This window comes from Lichenostomus cassidix, chromosome 1Aa (genome assembly GCF_008360975.1).
Source record: "Lichenostomus cassidix isolate B80296 chromosome 1Aa, HeHo_3.0, whole genome shotgun sequence".
Classification (NCBI taxonomy): Eukaryota; Metazoa; Chordata; class Aves; order Passeriformes; family Meliphagidae; genus Lichenostomus; species Lichenostomus cassidix.
In genome coordinates this window covers 41,040,954-41,057,736 of record NC_139480.1, presented here as the reverse complement: position 1 = coordinate 41,057,736, position 16,783 = coordinate 41,040,954, and the positions used below count along the sequence as shown (strand labels likewise).

At 34.6% G+C, this 16,783-nt stretch overlaps 1 long non-coding RNA gene across 1 annotated transcript; it reads right to left on the bottom strand.

Annotated features, from left to right (window-relative positions):
• Positions 1-5,569: 5,569 nt before the first annotated feature.
• LOC146443515 (uncharacterized) lies at positions 5,570-12,123 on the bottom strand. The gene is made up of 3 exons (XR_014848084.1): positions 9,242-12,123; positions 8,654-8,754; positions 5,570-6,567 (listed from the first exon to the last, which is right to left on the bottom strand). It is a non-coding gene; the product is annotated as an uncharacterized LOC146443515 (long non-coding RNA).
• Between the last annotated feature and the right edge of the window lie 4,660 nt (positions 12,124-16,783).

Genomic DNA, 16,783 nt, shown 5'->3' with positions numbered 1-16,783 from the left:
ACTGAACATTTCTTAGAAGCAAACATTGGTCTGGCTCATGGCAAGGGAATGCACTGAGCAGCTGAAACACCACGATTAAACTAACACTTTCATGCTGGACAAGTAATGCAAGAAAGACAGATATTTTTTCCTCTCCCCTCTGTTCCCTTGGTTTGCAGGTCCTAATATTTTAAATCTTCCAGGGCTGAAATTGAAGTTTGTTGGTGAAAGGGGAAAAGGCCATGACAGGTTAAAATCTAGCTTGAGTGAGGATGTCCACATGCTGGCCATGGCACTAGAGCAGAGCAAGCCATCAAAAGAGTCTGGTGTTGTATGGGCTCTGAGACTGGAGGAGATTAGATATTTGCTCCTATGTACTCCTTGTACACAGACAAAATCCTTGGAACATGACCTCAAAGTGAGGATCATGAACTAGTATCTGCACAATATTTCATATTGTTTGGTATGGACTGAGAATTTTTGTTTGTATCCTTCATACCAGATGCCTGTGGAAAACTGAATCCATCAACTTATTTCAACTTTTTTTTATTTTGAACATTATCTTCTGATATCAGAAAATTATGCCTGCTGGACTCACATCATTAATTTGGATTTTACAAAGAATGTATTTTGTTTCCTTAAAAAAAATCTTGTAAAAAATATTTGTCAATGTTAAAAGCACAATGAAATGTTTCCAGAAAAATTCAGGCAATTTGGATTTCTAACAAGACTAGGTGTACAGTGCATGGCATAGAGAAATTTGTCTAAACTTTATCTGAACTCTTTAGATCAGCAAGACAGATTTGACAAATGTAGAGACCACAAAAATGTAAGTGGACGAAATGCATAATTACTGCATTGCTATTAACTTAAGTGTTTTCAGTTAGAACTTCTGATCAATATTTCAGTCAGAGCACAGACTTTGTTAGCAGAACATTAGGAAATGCTTAATAATAAATGTAAATACTATATTCTGCTTCCGTTTAACATCAATATCAATTATATTATTTGATTTAATGGCCTGTGTGGGAAAGTCACCTTATCTCAAGAGTCTATCAAAATCACTGTCTGTTTAAAGTAGAAATTATTAGCTTGAGTCAATAATAATCAATAGGCCTTAGACGTGAAGCAAAAGTTTTAAACTGTACAGAATACAGAGAACAGAGTAGAAATCCAGATAGATAATTTCTCATATTTGATATAATTTGTTTAATTTTCAGTGCCCAACAACCAAATACATAAAAATTAATAAAAGTTCAAAGATATTGAAAAGTACTTCTGGAAATAAAATTAGACCAGAATATATAAGACAGAAACAGAATTAAATTAATTATACCACATGCAGAATTTGTAGAAAAGCAAGATCTGAAAACAAAATCATGTATTTGCTCAGCTAAGACATAGGATTCATTCACAAAAAATGTATTAAATTATAGTTAGTTAAAAGAAAGGTTCTCTATCCAGAAGCTGAGATAGGATAAGAACAGCCAAAGAAATGGACATTTTTTCAAATTCATACCACAAAATCTTTTGAAGAATGAAACTGAAGTTCTATAGTTTCTGAATTTCCACCCCAAGAGGGTAGAAATACATGGCCTAAAGCAACTCAAAACAAAAATATTTATCAAAAAAGAGCCTCATCTGCAGAATTTGGAATTTCACATCTGTTGGAAGATGAATCAAAACAAATCCTGCCACGCAATGAGTGTTTCCTGTAAAAGTGCAGTGTGAGCTGGGTTCTCTCTTACAAATACCATCTATATGTACTATGTATGGCTACAGCTTCCTCTCAGGTCTGCTGCCACTCATCAGAAAGTGGCATAGAAAGTAGCATTTTGCTCTTAAACACCAGGCAATTTTGTCCACCAAGTTAGTGCTAGTACATAGACTAGAGAAAAAGAGGCAGGCCATTTAAGAAAAACCAACAAAAAACGGACCAGCTGGTCTGCTAAAAATATTTCCTGAAAATAGTTTGAGAGTTAGAACTACTGGGAGCAGGTCAGAGAGTTTTCACTCCTCACCTACACAGCTTTAAGAGATGCAGCACAAAGACAAGTAAGCTACACACACCTCTTAAAAATAGCTACCTTACTAATAAAAATAAATAAAATAAGGAAACAATGTAAATAAATGCAATAAAATTGGAACATAGGAAAAAACCTCCCAAAGTCTTAGTTCTCACTTCTGTATTTTTAGATTCTCCAGTTCCCAGAGATCTTCCAACAGACATTACAGTCAGGATGTTATAAAAATAATTAATCTGATCTCCTACAAAAGAGATAAGACAAAAGTTTATTTGTCCATAACCTATAGCAGGTGTTGCCTAAGTGCAACAATTAATAGGTTAGAGCTTTAAAAGCTAACAACAGTCTTGTTTAACAATTATTGATAGAAAAATTAAAGTTAGTACCCCCTTAAAAGCACTAAGTTGAACTCTGTATCACTAATAAGTAAGACTCAGTAAATTAAGTATGTTACAGATGCTCCATTAAACTAAATGTTGATTTTTGGGACTGTACCATAGTGTCTTTCTTCCTTTCTGTTGTTTTGTTACTGCTTATAGCTTGCTAATAAAGACTGATCTCAGTGCTGAAAGTGCTGAGTCAAAATTGGAAGTACAGAAAACTGGAAACCAGAAAACAATTATTCATTATTGTTTATTCAAGATTCATTATTCATCCTTCTCCAAGATCTCACCAAAGATGGAAGAGGTTTCTCAACTAAGTTGTACACAGGTAATAAAATTCAATGCTTTTCAGTTTTCAAGACTGTAATCACAATAAGCTTCGGTGCATTCTTAACTTCATTTTTCTCAACACAAAATCCTCCACTTTGGAAAACATTGCTTTTCTTTTTTTGCTTTGTTTTGCAGTGGGATTTAATAAATTATACTTAATGTTCTAGCTATTTTTGTTTCATTGGTGTTGTAATTCTGTTGGGAGGTTATACTAATTAAAATTTTCTCTGGACCAAAAAAAATTTTTAATGTAAAAATATGAAAAAGTCTTTCTTTGTGTATCTTTTTCTTAGTGGTAATTAATTAGAGTACCTTAGTATCTTCCTATATTTGCACACTAACTACTAATTTTTACATAAAATAGGTATCAGGCTTGTATTACACGAAGTTTTACATTTAAATAATTGTAAATAAACATAGTGACCTTGACTTGAAGAGAGGAATAATCAAATCCTGGTATATACCACTCTTTCTCTCTGACTAAGTACTTAGTATTGCAGGATTTATTTCAGAAGAAACTCAGCCATGATTACTTGTGACTACTAAAATCAAAACATCATACACAGAACAAGAGAAGTGATGCATCAGTTTGTCACCTGTATTCACAGACTGGAACTTGTTAGTCCATTTAACCCTAGTTGCTGAAATTAAAATATTTCCCAAACATTTCTTAACCCTTACTGGCTACACAACTGATGCTTTTTTTTCTTCTTTTTTACAATTTTTTTTCAGATTTGGCTCACAATGAATCACTCTGTCTGTGTGTGTATGCAATATGAATATATATTATAATTAACATTGATTTGTAAGTAAATCTTGCAAATGGCCCAATTCAGTGCAACTTCAAAACTCCAGCTTTCTGCTTTTGGGTTTTTTCAGGATAACAGGCTTTAGAAGAAGATTGTAGAATGTAACCAAAACTAATGAACCTATTACAAAGACAATAAGGGTTTTCATCTGCAAGCAGAAGGTTGGATATTATCAAGATATCATGTGAAATACTGCAATCAGAAATGTTTTACTGAGTAGCACTGAGAACCTGTAAGTACCTGTGAGAACCTGTGTGCACTGAAAGCCATGTGTGCCTTCAAACTACACTCCTGTTAAAGTACCTTTAGAATTCAGATTTATAACTAAAGCTTATCTTTCAGTGAGGGCAAAAAAATATTCACACATGGTATTATTCAACACTCCTGAAAACTACAATTCTGCTTTGAAAGAATTTGTTTACTTTTGGAAAGTACTTTCCAGTAAATTGGAAGATTTTGTCCCTGACTCTCCTCCTGTGTTCTTGGCTACTTCACTGCTAAGAGAATTAGCAAATCTCCTAAGAAGGATAAGAAGATCTGCTTTACACAGTCATTTACAAGATTATTTACAAGGTCAATTACCAGGTCATTACAAGATTGGTGGCTACACTGCTTCCAGCAATGCAGCTTTTCTCAACCTGCTGCTCATCCACCAAACATCCTGGCAGATTTTCCCTATCCCAAAGAGACTGCTGGCGTTGACATTGTCCAGAATTAAGTGAGCCTTCAAAAGTTCATTTGAGCAACACACAATAAAACTCTATAAATTGGCTTTTTAAACAATGCTTTACTCAAGAATATTTATTATCCATTCCACTATCAAATCATTCAAATATGACTCTTAGGAATAGCATAAATTATATTCCTACAACCCTTGATGTAATTAACTCTAATCATAAATTTTCTGAAATATGGGAGGAATTTTTAAACTATCTATTAATTAATATTTATTTTAAATGGGGATATTTGTTACAATTGAGATGATTTATTTTTATTCACTGATTTTCCTAAATTATTTTTTCCTAAGATTATCTGCCACTTTTTGTATGGTGGCAGTGGTCTAGTAACAATGTTGGTGTCTTGGGCTGGAAACAGAGTAATTTACAACCTGCCTTTGAATACATGCATAGTGTTTGTTCTCTGAGATATGAACATACATCACTACCATCAAGAAAGAAAAAACAGTGGTTGGTTACACCAATAGAGACAAAAGAGAAATTTCTTTGGAATTTCATTATTTGATCCTTAGGCCCATTGTGAATAGAAAAATTCTCTTTCTGAAAATTCATTGAAGCAAAAGTCACAGCTTCATTTTTCGTGTAAGTTTTAAAGTGTTCAGTGCAAGTTATATACACAATATGTATGTGGGATTCAGTTCTGCTCAGATTATAAAGATAACTTTGACTTCATTTGGTTCACTGGCCAGCATTTCAAGTATAGGTCTGCAGGTAAAGGTACCACCAGAATTTTCATGGTGGGCAGCATTTCATACTATTTTTTTTAATATATTTGACCTTTAAAGGTAAGAATTTTTATTTTAGTAATGTAAAATGCAAAAAGAAAGAAAACCAAAGGTCACATCCTCAGTGTTTTCTTCAGATAATTCAAAAAAAGCCTAGAGTTTGCTCTAATAACTTGAGATTTTATAGATCTACTCAAAAAATGGTCTGTTATGCAATCAGAAGTGCTGACCTCTACAAATGCAAAATAAAAGCTGAATCTCCAGTAAGGTCAAATAAACATAGAAATTATTAAAATACTCTGAAGAGTTGAACATTTTGCATATTGTTAAATGCCTAATATTAGCAGTAATAATTATTAACAATAATAATTGTTAATAATAACAATTAACTATAACAATTAACAATTAATAAAAAGAATTAATAATACAATTAATAATTATTTGTTGCTAACTGCAACAAATTACAAACCAGAAGATTTTCAGGATTCATCTTTCAAGTTGCTTTGGAAACTATTCCTCAGATTCTCCCTCTATTAGGTTTGATTTCTGATATGTACCTTCGCATACACAGAAAACTATATATAATATTATTAAAGGATTTACAAATATTGTCCTTATAAAATATTGCTGGCATCAAAGATCCCACATCCTGAAGCACAGGTCTACAGAATTTGTGATTAGTACTATCAAAATTATATTCCCTTCACCACGTCACCTATATTTCTAAAACCTCATGAAAAATTCAATCTTTAAGTAGGAATTTATTTCAAAGTTAAAAGAATTCATTTCCGACTCTAACTCTCAGGTACCTGAATAGTCAGAGTGTAATAAAACCACATGAATTTCTTTGGAGTTAATGTGTTTTTTTCATTGTGTATAATTCATTAAAGATTAAAGAATCCAAACAAACACAACGTTTTAACAGCAGAACAGTTTAGATGCATATGAGAGTTATAAAAGAGGAGATTTAACCCCAGGACCTCCTTTCCTTTCAAGTCCTCTTGCTCTAGATTCCACACAATTTTCTTCCTCATCTGATTCCACTTATCTCTCTGTGTGATATACTTACACACGTTATCCGAAAATATATGTAAGAATTTCTGTTCTTAAAGGAGGTCTTCTACTTGGATAGCATTATTTCCAACTGTAATTTCTCAAGAGGAATAAAAGAGCAACTAAAGTTTAAGTAGGAGCACAATTTCCATTTTGAACGTTTTCAGTTTGTTTACAGAGTAAAAAAAATCTGTGAGAATAGCTGTGATCATGACTTCAGAAATCTTTTTGGAAACATTATTTGAATAGAGAATACAATGAAAACTCATATTCATTCCACTTAACCAAATTCCACTTAACCAAATCACATCTTGCACAATGCTTATCTACTGAAATATTAGGACAACATTTTTCATAGTTTATTTACTTACAAATTTGAGTGACATGGCATGATGGGAATACTGCAATCAATACTGTTACATGGCTCTCATTCCCTTATTGTAAGAAAAAGGCAGGCTGTGAATCTGTAATGCATTAGTTGATTAGAAACTGCCACCTTCAGCCTGGTGTTACATTCCCTTCATTTACTGTGGAATGAAAACATGGGCACAATCAATTAGAATGTGCTGAGTACATGGCAAAAAAAATTCTTATCTTCTGTCACACTTGATTTCCTACTTCAGTCATACAATAGCTTATCCATGTGGCTGATACAAATCTTTCTGAAAATTTCAACACCCCCCACCCCCCAGGATCTGATCAAATGTGCTTTTTGCCTTAAAAGAAAAGGATACAGAAAAGGAAGAAAAAGATAAATGAATAGAGCTATGAAAAATAATATGCAGGCACAGATTCTCCTAAGAAACTCATTAAAATGTGTGAATAACAATGTGGCAAAACAGCCAGAAAACTGCAACATACATATACATTATATATGATGTTATATAATCGCTAGTAGACAATATTATGTAATAATATGTAATCACATATGTAGGTGCATATAAATATTGCATATACATATATAATATATATGTATATATGTATAATTTCCCCTCTTCCGTAACCCCCATGGGCTTTTACATCATATTCCTTTTGAATTACACTCCAATGATATTTTGAAAGTGAAAATGACTAAACAGATTCATGAGAGTTGCTTTTGCCTGTACTTATTTGCCCTATTGTCATTATTCTTGTATTACCTTTAACATTTCACATGGTTGCTAACCTTAATAAAATGCTTTCAATGACTATGGCTGCCCACAGCCAATCCACCTCTCTACCTCATATGTTTTCCTATAATTACAGAAGAATGCAAGATCTTTTTCACTAATCTGATCAAATTTTTCCTGGATTAATTGAGTATGTATTCTACGTTATGAGATAACTTACAAATGTTTATTTAAACAGATATTTTTTCCCTAAAAGAAAATTAAAGCAAAACAGTTTTCTTCACCAGATTCACAGCACAAAACAAAGAAACAAAAAAACCTACTCTGGAATGCTGGTAACAAGAGGAGGAGGAAGCATATTTTCCACATCTAGCCTCACTTATTCCACATTTGGGAAAAATCTAATCAAGATTCTTTTCATGTATGAGACATATCTGGGGGTCTGAGTTCAAAAGAGAATAATCAAGCACTTTGTTGTTGTAGGCCAGAACTCAGATATTTAAAAAGCAAAATCATTATAATTTTCTGTTAGATTGTTTAAAAATTACATATTTTTTCTTTACTAAATACATCATTCCAGCCAGAAAAAAAATCCACACAAACAAGCTCTTCTCTGTGAATACAGGAGAGAATTAAATAAAAACAACCAAACTGTCATTTTCAATGCAGATGAGATAAAACAGTATGAAAGATGATGCAAATTCTCAGCTGTAATGTGAATAGGTCTAGTGTCAGGGGAATTCCTGACTCTGAGCAGCTTGTGTCCTAATGAAGAATTAAACTAAATCCCTGTTGCTCTCGATGGAACATTCTCAGGCAGAGAGTATGAGAAATTGCCTCAGAATGCAGCCCCTGTGCAGACTGAGGGCAGTCTCAAATCAAGAGGCTACCTTTACACCCCAAACTTCTGCATACAAAGCAAACCTGTACTAACAGTTGCTAGACACAAAAACACAAACAACACACATCCCCCAAAAACGCCATACATCTTCTAGGAAATAAAAGTTTTGAAGGCAGCTAAGACTTTCTGGAAAGACTGCAGGTAAAAGAAGAACATGATCCCTAAGGCAGGAAAAAAGCGGGAAAAGCTACAATATCATAGTAAATATAAAAAAGATCTCTTTTGATTGTTAAATTAACTGTCTAGTAAACTGGTGTTGTGTCCTTCAAATTCACCTGAAGTGTAGATATATATTTACTTTTAAGACTGTTGAATAGGGATGGATGACAAACTGCCTGTATCCTTTTTTTTGACTAGAGACACACAAGGATTTGGCTTCAGCACAGCAGGTAGGGATACAAAATGTCTACCTGTGCCCAGAGGGAAATAAACTCTGGAAAAGAGGCTTTTATGCATTGAGAAGGCACTGAGGGATGAATTCTGGGACATGTTCCTAGGTTTTGGAGTAAACCTCTGCTGCTCAGGAAGACTGTTTTAATTTAGGCACAACATTTTATTTTTAAGGATACATTCTCTGTGTTCTTTGGAATTGTCATTTCTTACTTCTGAACTTAGACTTGTTTTCACTGCTTTTTTTATTCTTCTGTCTTTTTTGTTTTCAAAATTTAACAAATTACGTCAGCAACCATTTTTTTCCGTATTTCCTGAAAACCAGAATACAGCAAGTTCTACTATTGCTTTGCAATTCCTTATTACCTTAACTAGTTAAAATGTCTCTGGGAAACAATTCTGTGCCTATAATCTACTTTTCATATACATATAAAGTCAGAATTATATACTGTATTAAAAACCAAGAATATAATCCTGTACTAATAAAACATTTCCAGTTTCTCTTTTTTTAATTTACAACTAGTTTCCCATTTTTATTATCATTATCATTATTATTATTTAGAATAAATACCTTTCATTATATAAATGTTTGTAGCAAACAGGCCTACCAGGTAGAGGGCATGGAAGCAAAAATAGAAAGGGAGAGAACTGCATATTCTTCTCTACCTTTGCAATACTGATTCTCTCCAATGTTTTGTGAGGCTTCCACTACCATCTCCAATACATATACAAAGGAAATTACTTGCATCTTCAGAAAACCTGGATCCTACTGCCAATTTTCAGTTAACTTCATGTACTTACCCATGAATTGCACCAGCAACTTGGCACACACAACTGTGGGACTTGTACATCAAGGGGCTTGTCTTAACATCGAGTTGGCTCTTTGAAAGGTCATTTAGTTAACCTACAGTGGGAGCTTCTCAGTACAGAGGAGCAAGATGGCAAAATAACTCAGGAAGACAATAAACATGCCAGTTTAGAAAACTTTTCACTGCCACAGTCAGATTTCAGTTAAATTATAACCACTGAAAGCAGGACATTTTAATGTGATCTATTTTCATATTGTTCTGTGCAGAATGATTTCATATGACAAATACATCAGTTTGCAATATGCATTGTTGCTTTCACAAGAATACCTCCAATTTAAACATATGTTCTAAAATAAACAGAGGATAGGATGTAAATTCCTATAATTTCTTAGCTTAGAGTGCTGTAAGGAAGCACAAAATTAATATAAACTTCCTGGATCACAAAATTTAGCTCTTTTTTTATTACAGGTAGCATTTAATGCATTCACTTTCAAAACTGCTCATAGCCTTATCTTAAAATAACTTGTTTTCTCCCCTCCCCCTATCCTTCAAAGATAGTCCCAAAATATATTGTTCCAGTAGACCGTGCCTTTTGCCTCATTTCCAGCCTGAGTGTATTTATAATTGTTTTCTCCTTTTTTGTTCTTGTACAAACATTGGCTTTTAGCCTAAATGGCAATATTTCTTCCAGTTTTAACCCTCCTACTGAATATCTTAACAAAGACATGCCCTTTTGACGTGTTTAGCCTCGGATAACAAGCTCTGGCTTTTTGCAGAAGACACTCCTCCTGCTTTACTTATTAATCCAGCAGAGATTTTGTATAATTGTTTTGGTTTGAATTTATTGATCTTGGAAATATGCAATCAAAACTAAGCAAGTATTCCAGATAAGCATCACCAGTGACTTTAGTTCTACTGGAGTTGCCTTTTCAAGACAGTCATATAATTTTCTGGCTTAATGAATTCACTAATTTGTAATCCTGCTGTTATGTAGGACAGCCAAGTGCATTTCCATTTTATTTCTTTGCTAAATTCTAGCTTTCAACAGAAGTGTGATACGACAGTAGCAGGGTTGTGATGACCCACCCTTTAGGGGAAGGGTGCATCACGTTATATTATTTATTATTGAATTTAATCCTATTTCTACTAATCCAGTTGAAAGGAGTGATTTTATACAATATCCTACCCTGTGTTGACACATTTATGTATTGTACATATTTATATTGTCAACAAATACAATCAGTATTTTCGCTGTATTTCTACCACAGCCATGACTGACATTATTAAAGAAGTTCAGTGCCAACTCATTTTGGGAACATCACTAGTAACTTCTGTGCTACCAGATATTGCACAACTCTCTGTTGCTCTTTCCCTGTTGGAAAGCTTTTATCAATCCTCCAATAATTCCATTAATTCTTGTCATTTGTAGTTTAACTATTAGTTTCTCCAGACCTAAATTTCAGAAAATTTAATTATGTATTCTCTGAAGAGATTATATTTTCCCAACAAAATTTTCATCCATTTAAGTCATTCAGCCTGGTGTTGAGACAAATAAAGAAATGTCACTTCCCATTCACCTTTACTGTAAGTTGCATGATTCTCACCAGGGTGTGACTGCTGACGAGCCTGAAGCAGGCAATGTTGCAAAGGGGTGATGCACCTCTGAACAGCAGGATCACCTGCAAGTGGGAATGCTGAGAACAACTCTTTTCTTGCATTTATTTAGAACTTCCCTTGCTGCAGCTTGTGTCCATTTCCTTTCACATTATTTGCTTCTGTGCAAATACCTTCACAGAGTTGAAGAGGGCAGTAAGAAGTCCCTATAGTCACTTCAGGCAAAAATGAATCAGCTGCTTCAGCCTCTCTTCACACATCATGGGCTGCAGCCTGTGGCTCCCTTGGGTAAACTGCAGAATTCCTTCTCATCTTGGCCACACCAAATGAAACCACAGCCTATGTAACCCACTTGGGGTAACTGAAAGTGAAGGCTTAGAAAAAGTGTAAAGCAAGTCGGAAGTGATATTGATCTAGTGTACACTCAAGCATCCAGTAATCTGTGGAGTAAACATGACTCATTAATGGTACCTTTTGCTCAAAAATCTTATTTATTTTTTATTACTCCTCTTAACCCTTTCCAGTCATGTTATACCTACAGTATTCCAAACATGGTCTTCACAGCACTTTCACTATCTGGTGAAATTATATGATCAGGTGCTTCAGGATCTATATATAATCACCTTGAATTAAAATTTAAAAATTTTGATATGGGATTTGACAGTAACTTTAAAAGCAAATTAGTATTTTTTCTTTAGTTATGCAGTTGCAGAAAAGCAATTAATTCTTAAGAAGAAAATCTCAGGCTTGTAGGAATTTTAACAAAAAATATCATGAAGACTGTCATATTTCAGCAGAATTAAGAAGTTTGCAAGCTTTTTTACTAGTTTCAAATATATAATGAAAATGCCATTTTTATTTATTTTCTAGTTTAGATCATCACATTCTTCCATGATGATAAGCTTCTCAGGTCAGAGGCCTCATCTCCCAGTGGTATTATTTAGAGCACTGCAATTTATCCTGTCACATAGAGAACATGGACTGGATTGTTGCTGAAGATTTATAGTTACTGGCCTATGGTGTACCAAAATTGCTACCAGGGCTATGAGAAAGACATTCTGTAAACAGCTGAATGCAGGACAGAAATACAGAACAATTCTGGCTAATTTTGTCCTCATCTAGAGATTGATACAATCATGATCTTCTGGAAATCTTGCTCTAGTTTAGCCTGTTGAATGAACCCTGTGCTTCACATTGCAATGAGATACTCACCAAGAGGTCAAGTACAAAGGTAAGAGCCTTCACCTCTAAAGAGGTCATGAACAGTTGCTACCCCTGGAAGCAGAAACTCCCACCTTCTCAACACCCTGCCAGATCACACACTAAAGAAATCCAACTGCAATACACAACAGCAAAAATCAGCCACATGGTGTTATGCTCTACATATTATACAATTATACTGATTTATTTATGTAAGTCTCTACTCTTAGCTGATCATTTGTGTGATTTATGCAGCTGTTTCACAATGGGAAATAACCTGAAGCAGTAACTTGGTCATCAGTCCATGTAGGTATTTTTCTGCATTGCTATTCCAAATAAAAAGAGTTTTCAATAACAAAGCAAAATGAGCAATTTTCATAATGAATGTTGAAATAATTGTGTTCCAGTTTTTTAGCAAAGACTTACATATGCAATTTATATGCATATATGCCTTATTCATATGTATTTAAACAAAATTCAAGAGTGGAACACTGAAGATGCTTATTACTTACATATATAAAGACTTTAATCCTTCAGTTAGCTCCCCTTTTCAGCCTTCTGTCCTGGAACAAAGGCAGAGTGAGAAAGTATCAACTGCCACAGAAACAAAAAAAGAGACAAGAGAACAAAGGAAAGAGAACCTAAAGATATTAAAAACAAGACAGAAACACTGCCACTGAAATTCAGTCTCACTCCCAATCCCTTAATGTAAATTCATCCAGAGCTGAAGAAAGAACAGCATAGTAATAAAAACAATGATATAACACTGCTTTTAGTCTCTGAAGTTGAGATTATCAGTAATTGAGTTAAAAGTTTGCTTTATTTTTTCATCAGTCAGAAGGACACCCAGACACAAAACAGCGTAAGATAACAGTGTTTGTTATTTTGTTATTAATTTTTAAAATAAACTTCCCTACTTGCTTTCATTTCAGTTGCTTTGTGTTATGTGGTTTCCTCTTTTTCTACAGTCACAGTATGTCTTGTGTTTGTAAGCTGAAAGATCATCAGTCAATTTTATATCAGGATTTTTAAAAAGTTGTTATTTAGAGGAAAAGGTCTTACAGTCAGTAAAATAATCAAAATATAAAGAAAGTCAATGGAAAGACTTTTTAGCACAAGATAAATCTCTGCAGATAATTGGAAAATATTTGAAAAATCCTTATGCATCCTTTTAATTCCAGTGGTGCTTTTATCTTTATGAAATACATATATTTTTTGTCACATACATAATTTTTCATGTCTATTGATCAGAAGGGAAAAATTCCCAAAACTTAATTATGCTTATTTTTTCTTTTAGTGAATATGTAAATTAGCTTATTTACAATATATGTTAAAATGTCTGAAGGATTATCCTTGAAAAGGTAAATTTAAACCTAAACATTTGTACTAAAACTTTGATTATATTCACCCAAGTAAGGGGCAAAAATACAGTGTGACTTATACAAATAATAGCATTACAGATCATACTTTAACTTCATGAAAACCCTCTCATTTAATACAGCTAAAGAAGTAGTACACAATTCAGCTTCTTTTATGTTTTTGCCTGGTATTTGAATTTCATGAGATTTAAGCTTTCAAATACTTTCCATTGTTTTTATTTATTTGTTTGCAGCTATTTATACTGGAAAAAAGGATAAATGTGTATGCATAGATGAAAACCCAGCATCCCAGACCTGTTTAAACTTAAGGGATAGAAAGGGTGTTCAGAAGCTCCTTTTAAACTTCTTTTATCAACCGAGAAATTACTGTATCTTGCAAACTGAGATAATCATCCATAACGCCTGATATTCCTGTAGATGAAACGAGCAGTGCACCCAAACAAACAAGCAAACCTTGATTATTCAGCCTGAGGCTGAGGAGCGATAACAACTACTCCCCCATTCTGTCAGCTCCCGTTGTCACGATCTCCTCTGAGCTCTCAGTGCTGGGGAGTCGGTGCTCCAGATCGTGCTCAAAGGATGCTCACGTACAACTGAAGTGTAGGGCTGGGTTAACTACTGCAAATGAAGTCAAGGTGAGTGCATGCTCTAGATGGTATTTTAAAAATCAAGATTTATGACTTCTACTTTTGGTAAGACATCCTGTAATTGTTGTATTTTCCTCCTCCACCTACTCTCATTGTGCGTAGATGAATACTCATATAATTAAAAATACCTTGCCATGCCTATTTAAAAAGACAATACCCTGATAATTACATGTAAGGAACAAAAATATATGCTAAATAGGCCTAGAATAAAGAGAGCTTTATTCCAATGCTCTCTTCTACTATATGTGGAATCCTTCAAGGCTTCACATTCACTCCAGTTACAGTGTTTACAGACACAGAATTCATAGCTTCATATAAATCTTGTAAGTTGTATCACCCTCCAAAACTGTATCAAGTACACCAGCTTGTCTGCTACAGTCAGCTACCAGCAACTAAAATTTTGGCAAGTATATATACATTTTTCCACAACGCCAAGGTGGAAATGCATGCAAAGCCCCACCAAGCTAAGGTTTTAAGTTGTTTTTGTCCATAACCACAAAAAGACTGAGCTCACCCATGCAAGTAAGTAACACCTTAACTTGCTGTAAAGTTAGTGACTCTGCATGGATACTTAGCAAAAGACATTTACAGTTGTGTAAGCACTGGTGAAGACACAAGTTGAACGAGGATTTTTTACTCCCCTTTTTTGATAGTGTCTTTCTTATACTGGTAAATATGTAGCAGTTAACAGTTGTTTCCATTATGCTGTAGAAATAACATTGTATTAATATTTTATTCTAAACAGAATTCCTTAGTTCACAGTAGATGGTATCCATAAAATCCAATTCTCTTTCCAGCAATCTTTTAAATTATGACTGTGCTAGAGGTTAAATGTGTTTATTGGATGACTTCCTAGCCCTGGAAAATTTGTATAATTTATTATGTTGTTCCCAAACCCAGATAATGATGCATAAATTTCTCTAAATTTTTTGTTTGTGTTTTTTTTCTTTTCCTGTTTTGGTTTGGTTTTGTCCTTGTTACTTTTTGTTAGTTGATGTGTGCATGTGATTCTTTCTGCCTGGGACATATATCCCACATACAGAATCACTGTAGACAGGCACTAGACTGTAGAAACCAGTTTAAAGTTTTTCTAAGAATATTAGCTGCACTACCATTCACTCAGTGCTACAAAAATTACATCATATCTATCTAGGATTATTAAAAAAAAAAGTAGCATTGTAATGTATGTAACATACTAAGCTGCTATTTTGATTTCAAGCAGGAGCATCTTACCTTTTCATAAGCTATGTTGGAGGTTTGGGAGACAGGTTCTTCTTGCTGTAGTTCAAACACTACAGTGATGTATTTTTGCACGGAGAGAAAGTGATGTGAAGGAGGGCAGAAGGTGTCTCACAGCCTTTCCATTCTCAAGCTTTCTGTCTAAGCAAAGCAGGATTGCTAGGGTCAAAGTTGAAGCCTAGTTTTGGTTACATGGCAGCAGATGAAGCACGACTTCCTGGAGCAGCAGGTTCTGCTGCAGTTCCAGACATTGTGCCAGGCAGAAGGGAATTCCAGAATTTGCAAGGAAAAGCCCAGCCATGTACACTCACCCAAACTGAGACCCTTCCTGGAGCTTTTGTGCAATGCAAAGTTTGCAAGAGACTGGGTTGGGCTGAAAACTTCCCAGAATTGTTTTGATCTTCGAGTTTTTCCATAAGAAAATTCAGGAAGGGAGAGATGCCTGCATTTTCAGCCCAAATGCCCATATCCTGGAAGAAGGTATGTGAGCTACAAGGCACAGCTGGGCTTTGCAAAAACCTCTTCTGACAACAAAGGGGCAGCTGACTGGGGAGTTGTGCTCAGTGCCCCTTGGGCTTGGACTGTCCAACGGCTGAGAAAGGGAAAACTGCTGGGATGTTGCGCTGGACAACCTACACACACAGTGCCAAAATGTTTCAGGAGTGGATTTTTGAGTGCTTACTCCTCTTTCAGAATACTGACATTTCTCAGAGGACAGTGCTTTGCTCTGAAGTGCCATTAAACATGAGGTTGCCTATCCCCAGGCCCTCCCTTCACAGCAATCTTCCTGGATGTTTACTCTAGCTTGACTTTATCTCTTTCAGTATTGCCTAATCAAGGTACAAACTGCACAGCGCCTTGAAAGGCATTTCTGTCCCACTTAATCCTTTCCACTCCAATCTCCAGCACTTTGTATATGCCTGTTTGTAGGAAAATATTTCCTTATCTTCCTAATATTAGACTACTTCCCTGACAGCTGACAAGAAATGACAAAAGAGACTGATCATGTTTTTAACTGGCTGTAATGCAAAAAATATTTTGAAAATAAAGAATACTTGCAATTAAATCCTAGGTTTCATGTACAAAACAGACAAAAAGATTCTATGCTCAAAGGTTAGTCTACAATTGCACATGTCCCTCTGCAACTCCACTACCTCTAAGAATCCAAGTGTCCCAACGATATGCATGCATACCCAATTAATTCATGTATTTATGAGTCTCCCTCTATGCGTATACTCACCTGCAAAAGATCAAAAACATAATCTAACAAATGCATGAGTCTGTACTGAGGTTACATGCACAAATACGTGTAATACTTAAAATGCTTACTCTGCAGTTGTATGAATAAGTTGGAAAGATTTTGTGTATGGATGCAAAGATGATACAACTACCTGTTCCATTTTTTCAGCAACCACAGCAATTGCACTGTATGATTAGAGGTCTACAAATTATTTC